This window comes from Rattus norvegicus, chromosome 8, assembly GCF_036323735.1.
Source record: "Rattus norvegicus strain BN/NHsdMcwi chromosome 8, GRCr8, whole genome shotgun sequence".
In the NCBI taxonomy this organism is placed as follows: Eukaryota; Metazoa; Chordata; class Mammalia; order Rodentia; family Muridae; genus Rattus; species Rattus norvegicus.
Genome location: NC_086026.1, coordinates 127067900 through 127080734, shown reverse-complemented (window position 1 = coordinate 127080734; position 12835 = coordinate 127067900).

Below are 12835 nucleotides of genomic sequence, written 5' to 3'. Positions count from 1 at the left end.
GAGAAGAGGTGGCCTTTTGCTAACCAGGGTTGATGGAATGAGATGAGGTAAGAAAAGAACAGTCCCCATTCCTTTATAAACACTTGGTATCCAGACCTTAGAGCACGTAGATTCACTCTTGGAAACATTTGAACTCTGGGTGACTTAAAAGCAAAGAAAAGCTTTATGTCTCTGTTAAATCTATAAAGAGAGTGGGTATGGGGTTACAGGGGCGATGGCTCAATCGCTAAGAGTATTTGCTGTTCCTACTAGAGGACCTGGGTTCAATTCCCAGCACCCACATGACTGTCTTCAGCTGTCTGTGACTCCAGTTCCAGTGCATCTGGCCTCTGGGGGCACCAGGCACACATGCGGTGCACACGTGTGTGCGCATACACACACACACATATACACATAAACATACACACAAACATACACACACGTACATACACACACATAAATGTATATACTGATAGTCAAACCATTATTAAAATAAAAATATACATATACACACAAATATATGAGCCCAAGAGTATTTCATTTTTTACTTCAGAATGTTAATTTTATATGGTTTAACGTACACATTACAGAATATATCTGGAAAGTTAAATAAGAAACCAGTCACAGCATTTGTCCCCAACAGAGAGACTAGACAGCTGGAAGGGTCAGTAGTGGGAATTACTTTTATATCTCTCATATAAATATATGAGAGCTCATATATCTCTCATTTTAAATTTACACCCTAAGCATGTCTTACCTCCTCCAATATTTATTTTAACATGTTGAAGAATATAGAAAAATTATTTTTACACCTTGAATTAATTTTTGAATAAGTAATAAGTATGTATGTGTCCATAAATGCTTAGAGAAAAATCACTGTGCTATTTGTGCCAAACAGGTTAACCTTGAATGGTGCAATTAGACAAGACAACTGAGGCGTTTTAATCTTCATTTTGTGCATTTATGTTGTGTGTTTTTGTATATTTTGAATGTTTATAATGAGATTTGAATACTTTTCTTTTGCCAACGTGGAGCCAAACAGGGGAAACAAAACAATGCCCCTTCCCTGTCTTGACCTCAGAATAGGAACAGAATTGGGAATTTCGGAACTTTTGCAGAATTTTTGAAAAGGGAAATAGACTCAGAATATCCCACAGTAGAGTGTAGAGTTGCTACACTCTAATCCTTGGGGAAAGGACATGGCTGAAAATATATGGTGCACAGTCATGATCGGGCTTACAATCACATAGGAGGCATACCTCTGGCTGTGTCCGAGAGGCCATTTCTAGGTGGGTTTGATAGAGGAGGGAAACCCACCATGAACTTGGGTGGGAATCCTGTGGGCTGGGCTCTTAGATTAAATACAAAAGCGTGAGCAGCGGAGTGCCAGCATTCATCTCTCTCTGATTCCCGTGGATGCTGTGGACCAGCTGCTTCTGCATACAGCCATGAGGGACTGTGTCCCTAAACTGTGAGCCAAGGGAAACTCTTTCCTCTTTAACCTGCTTCTGTCAGAGCAACGAGAAGAGTCTGATACAGCAATAATAGTGTAATATATAATTATACATATTAGTATAATATATAATAGTAAAATAGCAAATGATGCTATTTTATTTCACTCCAAATAATCCTATTAAAGATGTCTTAGGACTGGAGAGATGGCTCAGTGATTAAGAACACTTGCTGCTCTTGCAAGTGTTTGATACCCAGCATTCACCTGGTGGCTCACAACAGGTTAAAAACTCCAGTTCCAGGGGTTCCACACCCCTCTTCTGGCCTCTGAAGGCACTGTATAGTGTACATGCAGGCAAAATGCTCATACACACAAAAATAAACTAAAAAATAAAAGTCTTTTTCAATTGCCACCCTAGCACGCCTGTGTGCTACCTAATCCTCTCTCCAGTAGACTTGCCCTGTTTGGCTCAGCCTTCGGTCCCAGACCAGACCCCTCCCCCTCCTCTAAAGTCCTATATCAGTCACTGCATCTGCCGCTTGACTCCGTCCTTTAGATCGGGAAAGGTTAATGTTACCCTTGACAAACAAAAGAACCTCTAAATTCCTTTATTTTCTTTTAAAAACCATCTATACTGGCGTGACTCCTAAATTATATTCAAGGGAGAAAAGGAAGACTTTTTTCTTTGTCATTGATTTTTAAAGGGCCACCCTTTTAACTTAGGGACACCAAACAGCAAAACAAACAAACAACAAAGACTGCTAAACTGACCTTTCCTCATCATGGGGAATAAATTCTTTAACACCGAAGGATCTTTAATATTAAAGATGGTCTTTAGGTGCTACACTTCTACAAAATGAGGGGCTGGCGAGCTGGCTCAGCGGTAAAGGGGGCTCACTGGCTGCTCTTCCAAGGGACTCAGAATTTGGTCCCCAGCACCCACACGGTGGCTCACAACCAGCTGTAACGCCGGTTTCAAGGGATCCAATGTCTGTTCTGACCTCTGAAGGCACCAGGCACATATGTGGAGCACATACCCGCGCTCGCGCACACACACACGCATACACACACACAATTAAATACATTTTTGTTTATTATCGTTTTGTTTTTTTAAGGACAGAGAAAATCTACTTTTATGCAGCTTTAGTAAAAGAGTCAGACTTGACTTGGACCCAGAGGGAAATGGCAGTGCATTCTGGGAAAGTGGGAGGAGCATGTGTACCCTCCTAACAGTTGCCATGGTTCCCATGGTAGCTGGGGGTCATGGTGGGGAGAGTGGAGGATCAATGTATTCCCCAGTAAGGCAACTGCTCCACCCTCTCCACACCTAGGACAAACTACACCCTAGCATTCCTTCCTCTAAACAGCCATCAAGCAGGCCACACCCCATGCTCCAGTTTGTCTGCTTCCGCGGTGGGTCCACCCAAAGACCTCAGTTTCACATTCAACTTCCAGAGAGACTGACAGACACCTGGATCGATCGATCGATGGCTTCTTTACTTCTAGAACTTTCTGTAAGCCCAGGGTCCTCAGCTTTGGCATTTGCTTGCTTCAAATGCAGCGCAATCCTCTGAATCATGAGGAACTTAATCCACACACAGACATGCATGCAATGTTCTGACACACACATGTTCACACACACACACATGCTCACACGCACTTCACTTTGGGGCTTAGGTTTCATGACATTCCGACTCGCAGAAAACATACTCAGCAAGCTGGTGCCTCACATTCCTGCTCTTCTCCATCCGAAAGCCTATTATTCAGGGTGCCCTGACCTGCTTCTGGTTGGAACAGTCTTTAGGAGAAAAATAGAATCTCTCTTGTATCTTTTCCTATTATGTGTGAGACTTGTTTGCCCTCCCAAGGGACCAGGAACAGAGTCCACAGCCCAGCACTGTGGGATAACTGTGAAAATGTTGACATTTAACAATAGTCCCTAACTACCACCTACTGGGACAATTGAGCAGCTGGCCTAACCCAGACCAGTCATGGCATGGGTGCAGACAAAGAAAATGTCCCCAATCTGTTCCAAGATAAAGATGTTCCTGTTGTGGTACAACTCCTTACACACACACACACACACACACACACACTCCTCAGGCAACTGGACAATAGCGCTGACTAGAATTCACGGAGTGTTACTTCTGGGTACAGAGACCATCTCCCTGGGCCGCCTCGCCTTTTCTCTGTTCATAAATACCTCTGACCCTCTCTCTGCCTTAGGACATTATTGTGAAAGGAAACTGACGTCAGATGCCCAGAAAAGGGCTCAGAGATTACCATTCTGCCATTGCTCCTGGAGGCCCTTCCCCTGAGATGCCTTGTTTATTTAGCCAGTGTTTACCCTCTCTTTCCCCACCACCTTGTTCTCTAATATCTACACGCATCAGTCAGGAGCAATCAGGCAAACACACCCATACTAGACGGAGCTAATTATCTATGTGCTTGGAAAACCAAACCTCCAAACTGGGCGATGAGACAACCTCATTGTATAAGGATATGGTGCGTTGGAAAAATAATTGTTTTCTGTGAAGACGGTGTACATATGTCACAGAACTTTGTGTGAAGTTCAGAGATTATTTTTTTAAAGGTTCGTTTGTTTGTTTGTTTGTTTGTTTGTTTGTTTACATTGGTGTTTTGCCTGCATGCCTGTCCACTGTGTGTGAGGGTGTCAGATCCCCTGGACCTGGAGTTACAGTTATGAGCTGCCCATGTGGGTCCTGGGATTTGAACCCAGGTCTTTTGGAAGAGCAGCCAATGTTCTTAACACCCTTCCATCCCCCAGCCATCTCTTTAGCCTGCAGGTCAGAGATCTTGCCTTCCACATAGTTGGGGCTGGCCTGTCATCACTTTTCCGCTGTACCCTCCAGGCGAGCTGGCCTGAGAGCTTCTGGCAGATGCTCTTGTCGCTATCTGCCATCTCCTCTGAGATCACAGATGTGTACCACTGGGCACCAGGGATTTAACTTGGGAAGTCAGGCTTTTACAGCCAGCACTGTTACCTACTGAGCCAGCTCCCAGGCCCTACCTAGATTGATGTCAAATCTTGGTCTTTTGTCACTGCTGTGTTCTCTCTAAATAGCATTGAGGATTGTAAGTCCAAGAAGAAAATACCCATTAAGACCCACAGAAGGACGGGAGAGGTGGCTTAGAGGCCAAGTGCACTGCCTGTTCTCCATTCGGGTTCAATTTTCACTACCCATATGGTGACCCCAGCTCCAGAGGATCTGACTCCCTCTTCTGGCCCTGTGGGCACCAGGTTTTTCTGTCCTCCATAGCACCAAGCATATATCCAGTATAGAGATGTTCATGCAAAATACCCGTACAGGTAAAACAAAAGAAATTAAAAGAAGAGCCACATAAGATAAAAGAAACAAAATTAATGGGGAAAACCCAGCAAGCTGTCTCGTGGGTAAAGGTGTTTGCTACCAAACCTGATGACCTGAGTTTGACCGCCATCCTTGCAATGTGGTACAGCCCCCCCCAACACATACACACAATAAACATTTTTTAAATATTAAAAAGAGTGGGGGGAGAAAAGAGAGAGAACCATCCCAACAGATGTTCAAGTCACAGCCCAGAGAAACAAACAACAAGAAAAATCAAGCCAACGTGAAAGTGATTGCTCACAATTTCACAACCGTCAACATCTGATTGAAACAAAGGAGAAACAACAGTAGTTCTAATCCATACTGTAAAATAAGGCTAGTTGCCAGACATGGGGGGTGCTGCAGAGTCCTTTAATCCTAGGAGAGGCAGGCAGACTTCTGTGAGCTTGAGGCCAGCCTGGTTTGCATAGTGAGTTCTAGCACAGCTAGGGCTCCATAGAGATATACTGTCTCAAAAACCAACAAGCAACAGAGTGAGTGGTTTTCAAAGATGGTTCAAACAAGTGTACTGTGGACATAGTAAGGAAGTCACAAGGCAAAGTAAGCAAAATGAGTGGTAAACACCAACCAAAAGGAAACAGCTAGAAACTAAACAACAAAAGCAGAGAGGTTGGGATGGAATCTATCAACCGAGGAACAGTAAGAGTCTGGAGTGTAGCTGACAGACGAGAGCAAGAAGAAAGAATGTCAGGAGGCTAAAGAGATGGCTCAGAGGTTAAACACAGTGGCTGCTCTTCCAGAGGACCTCAGTTCAGTTCTCAGCACCCACACAGTGGCTCAGAATTGCTCAAGATCCAAGGGGAAAATATCACGCCCTCTCTGGCCTCTATAGGAACTGCATGCATATGGTACACATACACACGGGCAACACTAACACATAAAATAAAAATAGCCCCACTCCCCCAAAAAAGTCTCAAAGACCAGACTAACCTAGGGTAAGGAAATACTGCATTCAGATAACAATTTTAAAAAAATCAAGGGTGATCACAATTTTAAATGATTCTGACACATATCAAATCTAAGGACCAATGGGATAGAAAGACAAAAGCTGAAGTCAGAAAATGTTTAGTGAGATTACAAGAGGCATTTGCCAAATTGAGGGGAAGGCACAGGCGTACATGTAGAAGAAGTACTTAGAAGTTCTAATAAACACCACGTCGTAAACTGAGCCAGTCTGACTGGGGTGTGGGGGTACATTTAGTCCTAGGCTAGGTGTCTTAGTCAGTGTTCTATTGCTGTGAAGGGACACCGTGACCATGGCAACTCTTATGAGGAAAAACATTTAATTGGGGCTATCGTACAGTTCAGCGGTTTAGTCCATTGTCATGGTGGGAAGCATGGTGGTGTGCAGGCGAACATGGTGTAGGAGAGAAAACTGAGAGTCCTGACTGTCGATTGGCAGGGAGCAGGACTAGAGTGATATTGGACTTGGCTTGAGCATCTAAAACCTCAAAGCCTACCTCTAGTGACACACTTCCTCCAAAAAGGCCACACCTTCTCTAACAAAGCCACACCTCCTAGTAGTGCCACTCCCTATGGGCTTATGGGGACCATTTTTATTCAAGCAACTACATTCTACTCCTTGATCCCCACAGCCTATCACAGTATCGGCACTGTTTAAAAGTCCAAAGTTTCTTCTGAGACTCAACGCAATCTCTTAACTGCAATCCCCTATAAAAATCAAAATGAAAAAGCAGATCACGGGGCTGGGGATTTAGCTCAGTGGTAGAGCGCTTACCCAGGAAGCGCAAGGCCCTGGGTTCGGTCCCCAGCTCTGAAAAAAAGAACCAAAAAAAAAAAAGAAAAAGCAGATCACAATACCTCCAACCTTCAAGGGCACAAGATGTAGGTTACCATTCCAGGAGCGGGGAAAGGAGAGTTAAATGCCAAAACTAAGTAAACAGAGCCTCCAAACCACCATAGGATAGAGACTTAAGCCAAGCTTATCAGAATAATGTCAGGCCTCTCAGCATAAATCTTAAAAGGTAGCAAGCTGGGACACTATATCTTATCTTGGGGAGGGCGCTGTGCTGAGAGGAATTACCAGTGGGGCTGGAGGGAGACCTGAAAACCCTCAGGAGGTAAACTCGCACCCCCCCCCCCCAGAGCTGGGGACCAAACCCAGGGCCTTGCGCTTGCTAAGCAAGCGCTCTACCACTGAGCTAAGTCCCCAACCCCCGACACTATATCTTATACCCTGTGTGAATAGTTGTAATCTAAGACCTCAGGGTGCCAGACGTAAGGGTCTTTACCCAGTGGACCATCTCACTAGACCTTGAGTTTCTCTCTGTCTTTTGTCTGTCTGTCTGTGTGTCTCTTTTCTCTCTGTGTGTATGTCTGTCTCTGTCTCTCTCTGTCTCTCTATGTGCCTCTGTCTCTGTCTCTCTGTTTCTAAAGAGACAGAGAGTCTGTCTGCATAGCTCTGTGTAGCCAGGCTAGCCTCCAGCTCACGGAGGTCCACCAGCTTCAGCCTCCAGAGTTCGAGGATTACAGTGTTGTCTTACCACTCCTGGCTTGAGTTTACTTTTTTTTTTTAATACTGTGTTTCGCCTGCATGTACCATGCTTCCCTAGTTCCTGGGAAGGCCAAAAGAAGGTGTTGGATCTCTTGGTACTGGAGATGCAGATGGCTCTGAGGTGCCACATGGGTGTTGGGAATTAAGCCTGTCCTAGTTGTGTTATCTGTAGCTGTGATTAAAAAAAAAAATACCCTGGCAAAAAAGCAACTCAAGGGAGAGTGTTGAAGTAAAATTCAGTTCTTCTTCCCAGCCCCATGCTCCCAGAAATAAGACTCAAAATATACTTACATATCCTTTGGCCATATAGCTAGGCGCTTCTAAGACTAGATCTAACTTAAAGTATCCCATTTATTTTACCATTCTGCCACGTGGCTGGTTACTTGTGCTCAGTTACTATGCATCTATCTCCTCACATTGTCTGGGACAAATCTCCCTCTTGGTTCTATCCCAGAATCGTTATCTCTACAGGAGAAAGGGTTTATTGTAGCTTACAGCTCCAGGTTATAGTTGATTGCTTGTGGGAAAGTCACAGTGGCGGGAGCTTGAGCGGGCTGGTCACATCACATACAGTCAAGAGCAGAAAAAATTAAACGTGTGGGTGCTCACTTGCTTGCTGGTGCTCAGCTCTGTTTCTCTGCTCTCATACAGTTTGGGGAGGGGCGGCTGCTAGGGAATGATGCCGCCCACAGTGGGCTGGGTAATCCCTTATCAATAAACTTAAGACACTCCCTACAACACACTTGTCCACAGGCCAACCGAATGTCCCTCATTGAGACTTTCTTCCCAGGTGATTCCAGATTTACCAAATTGACAGTGGTAGCCAGCTATCATAGGCATGTTCTCTATATTGCTCATTTGGGGACCAGCGTTCAGTGTTAGAAACAAGCCCATAAGAGCGGTTGGGATTGCTAGAGCTCCGAAGAACCAGGCTCACATGCCCTATCTATAGTCACGAGATGGAAACACGTGCAGTTGTAAGAGAGCTTACAGGAGCTTTTGTTAAACACAGCTACCCAGAAGATTCAGAGCCCGAGAGAAGATTGCTTTCAAAGGAAAGCATTGGGAGGATAACGTTTCCAGTTACCATGCAGTTTCTGTCAATCACTCTCTGCATGGTGCTCCTAAATCGTAAATATACTCTATTATGATGACGCCTCTTAAAGCAATTCTGAAACGAAGGCAGGCGGGGGAGGCTGCTCCAGTGGGACAGGCATGCATTAAAGGGGCTGGGGTGGGGGATAAGGCTTCCAAACACCAGAATGAGATTCTTCTTTTCACCTTTCCTGTATATAATGTTTATAACAGTAGTCCTGAAGTAGAGGGACCCAGAGGGCCCTAACTGTGTGTGGTCTTACACTCATAAAAAGCTACATTGGCTGGGGAGCTGCGGCAGTCACTTAGTGCTTAAGAACACTTGCGACTCTTGGCATGGACCCCAGTTTTGTTCCCAGCATCCATATCAGATGGCTCACAGACACCTGTAACTCCAGCTCCCAGGGATCTGATGCTATCTTCCAGCCTCTGTAGACGACAGGCATGTACGTAGCATACATATGTATGCGTGGGCAAGCATTAGACACACACAAAAAGTAAATAAAAATAATCTTCTCTCAAAATAGAGATATACGTGTACCTCCAGCTACTGTTGCTCTCTTCGCCGTAGCCGAGCCATTGGGTCAGCTTAGGTATCCATCAACACTCTAGATGACAAAGAAAATATGATGTGTTTACACAATGTGGAATTCTTCAGGCACAGAGAAGGAAGCGTTGTCATTTATAGGGAGAGGTTTGGGACGAGAGGTCACCGTCTGGAGGAAAGTAAACCAGATACAGAAAGAAAATATTTCGTTTCTTCTCCCATGAAAAAAGCGAGGACTAAAAGCAAAGAAAATGGCTTGGATAGTACAGGGATCTCTGGGAAGGAGCATGTGGGTGAGAGACGGGGATAAAGTGTAGTTGGGAGGATGACATGGTCCAAGCACTATAATACATGTATGTTTGGAAATGTCCCAGCGAAATCCATTAGTATGTTCAGTTAATATACAATTATTGCTGTAAATAAAGCTAGTAATTTAACCCGGGCATGGTGATGCCCGCCTTTAATCTCAGCACCCAGGAAGCAGAGGCAGTACAAGAACAGAGTCTGAGGCCAGGGGTCCATGACAGCCAGGGCTACACAGAAAAGCACTTCGGTGTCACGGATGAGGAAACAAACCCAAGCAGTGAGCAGCGGACATTGCAGCCATGAAAGCCAGTCTACGGGTCTAAATCCTGGGCTTCCTCCCTATACCAAGAAGCTTGTAAGCTACTGTAAGGCTGGGATGAACACGGGTTTTGCCCTCTGTCTAGTGGGAAGAAGTCAGGTTTTTTTGGTTTGTTTGTTTTTGTTTTTTGTTTTTGTTTTTGTTTTTGTTTTGCTGGGAGAGTTACTCACTGCGGCCACCAGATGGCGGAGAGCACCCGCGGCTGGGAAGCAGAGCGGCCCAGGCAGCGAGCTTTGGAAAGTCATCCACGCCCAGTCTTTGCACGTTTTGGGTATTTGAAAGGGGTAGGGGTGTGAGTGCTACGTAAAATAAACAGCTACCCTGGCGGGCATCGGCGGCAGAGCTTCATCTGGCAGAGTATTCTAGGGGCCAAACTCTTCCCTTGGAGAGCTGCATGTGTGTGCTCCGTGCACTGGATGACTAGGACCTAAGGGTGTATGCGTGTGGCTCCCCCCTGCCCCCCCAGGTGGCTCACCCTTGCTATCCTAGCAGACCGGAAAGTGAGGCAGGGGGATTACCTTGAGTTTGAGAGCAGCCGTTGTTCTAGTATATGAGACCCTGTCTCAAAAAGTGAGAAGCAGGAAGGTGAAGGGTTCAAAGTCATCCTCAGCTACCCAGCCGAGTTAAAGGATAACCTGGGCTGCTTGAGGCCCTGTCTCAAAAACAAACAAACAAACAAACAAACAAACAAACAAAAACACACAAAAAAACCAAACCAAATAAAATGATAAAATAAATAAGAAACAAAACAAAGCATGAAAGGGAGGAAAAGGAGAGAGCAAAGTGAAGAAAAGTGTCTGCCACTTCATACTTTTAGACAGTAAGCGCCCAGTCTGAATGCTGAGAGAAGAAGCCCACCTTGGGCTCGCCCAGGCGGCGGGGATGCAAACCCGGAGCGAGCCGGCCAGGCGTCTGCGCAGGCGGGAAGGGATCCTGTTATCGATGGACCACGGCAGGACCAGACCTCTCAAGTCAGTCTGGCGGAGCTGTTGTCTGAAAATCCAAACTTGAGGTCTGAGGGTGTGGAGGGGTTCCTTTGGGTGCAGCAGCAATGTTTTTTGTTTGTTTGTTTGTTTTTTCAAGTGCGATTTTAAAAATTCTCCTGGCTGTTCAGAAATCTTCACCTGGTGAAAACGTGATCTTTGAAATAACGACGCAGCCAAGTGGAGGACAATCGGAGGCGCGTCCCAGGAAGCAGCACGTGGAAGCAAACGTAAAAAGCCAAGACTTTAAAGCCAGGACTTTACTGTCCCTACCGGCGGCAGAATGTGGGTAGAGTATCTGGGATGTTTCCATTGGCCAGCATTTCCATGACACCTGCAGGGACCTCTCTCTCTCTCTCTCTCTCTCTCTCTCTCTCTCTCTCTCGTGTGTGTGTGTGTGTGTGTGTGTGTGTGTGTGTGTGTTTCTCTGTTTCTGTTTCTGTGTATCTTTCCCTCTCTCTGTGTGTTCTCTTTCTATTTCTCTCAGTTTCTGTGTCTTCCCCCCTTTCTGTTTCTCTCTCTCTCTCTCCTCTCTCTCTCTCCTCTCTCTCTCTCTCTCTCTCTCTCTCTCTCTCTCTCTCTCTCTCTCTGTGTGTGTTTCTCTGTTTCTCTGTTTTTTTTCTTTCTCTTTCTGTTTCTTTTTCTGTGTACTCTCTCCTCTCCCTCCCTCCCTCTGCTTTTCTCTGTTTCTGTTTCTCTGTTTCTGTGTCTTTACCCCCTTTCTCCCCCTCCCTTCGTCTCTCCCTTCCTCCTTCCCTCTCTTTCTCCCTCTTCCTCTATTGCATCTCTTCGCCCCTACACCCACCCTCTACCCCCGTTTGAACCTCCTGCCTTCTTCATTCAGGCTTTGAAACTTAGAAAGGAGGAAAACAGGGTGGGGCTAACAGGAAATTTGGAGCATCACCATCCCTTGAGGTTGGGGCATAAATTACAGCGGTGAGCCCGCTCCAACCACGGCCCCAACACCGGTCAAGATGAAGGTCAACTGACCCCAAGCTCTTGTGGGGTTCTTCCTGCCTTTCCCATTTTTCCTTCCAGGCATCGGAAGCATCCTCCCCCACACGCACAGGGCACCTACCCCCCACCTCAGCAGTTCTTGGCTTTTGCCCGGCAGCATAGAAAACCTGCACCCACCGAGGAGGAACCTGCGCCCGCATGAGGGAGAGAGGTCCTATTCCGAATTCTCCCCAAAGCAAAACAATTAATACGGGGATCGTTTACTTTTCCTTTTTATCTCGAAAACCTAACTGCTTAGCGATGAAGACATATTTCCAACCATGAATCGTTTTGGGCTTGTGCCGATTCTTTTACTCTTCCGTTGCAGTTTGTCTGTTTAAGTTAAGTGGTTTTGTTGATAGCAAGAGCTGGGGACAAGCGAACTTGGGCGACCCAGCAGACGCCTCTGCTCACCCCCAGCCACTGTTTCAGCTTCACGCGGGCGAGCAGCCCTGTGCCCGCGCAAAAGCGCGCAGGGCCCGGGTGGGGAGAGTAAACAAGCCGGCCGGGTTCCCAGCCCTTGATCTTTATTTAAATGGAGGCTTGTTTATCGGTGTCATCCTCGGAGGATTAATTAGATACATCTCTTCACAATTTGGTGTCTGACACTCCATCTCAGGAATGCCTTATCACAAGGTGTTAATTGGGGCCACTCAGCCATTTACGTTTCTATTAAACACTGTGAGGGACTTTTCACAAGGACCGGATTCTTTTTACTGTACGGTGCAAAAATATACAAGACTTGAAATAGACTAGGGCCAGAGTCCTCTTTATCTCGGCACGCGATTAGCATTTTCTTTTTCTTTCTTTCTCTTTTTTTCTTTCTCTTGAGGATAGAAGCAGCCGAAGCATCCTTTGATACTCCAGATACCCAACCGTTGGACGAGGGTGCAGTAAGCTGATATTGACTAGGTTGGTCTTTCTCCCAAATCCGCTGCCCACACAAACACACATTAAAAAGCTTAACTCTAGAGACTACACACACCTGGAACTCCGAGGAAAGTCGGGGCGGCTTTGCCAAAGAGTCTTGGAAATGCGGAGCCAGTGGGTCCCCCAAGTTTGTTGGCGGTGCTCTGGCCCCAGAAGTTTGGAGGACCAGAGAGACTGTCCGCCGCTCAGGTATATCTTCTGGCAACCTTAATTGGGCGCAGAAGGGGAGGAGGGCCCGACTGATTGCTTGCCTCCCTACAGCTAATCCTCTTAGCAGCTGCATTTCCGCGCTCCGCTGTTACAACGACCCTCCCAGCTAG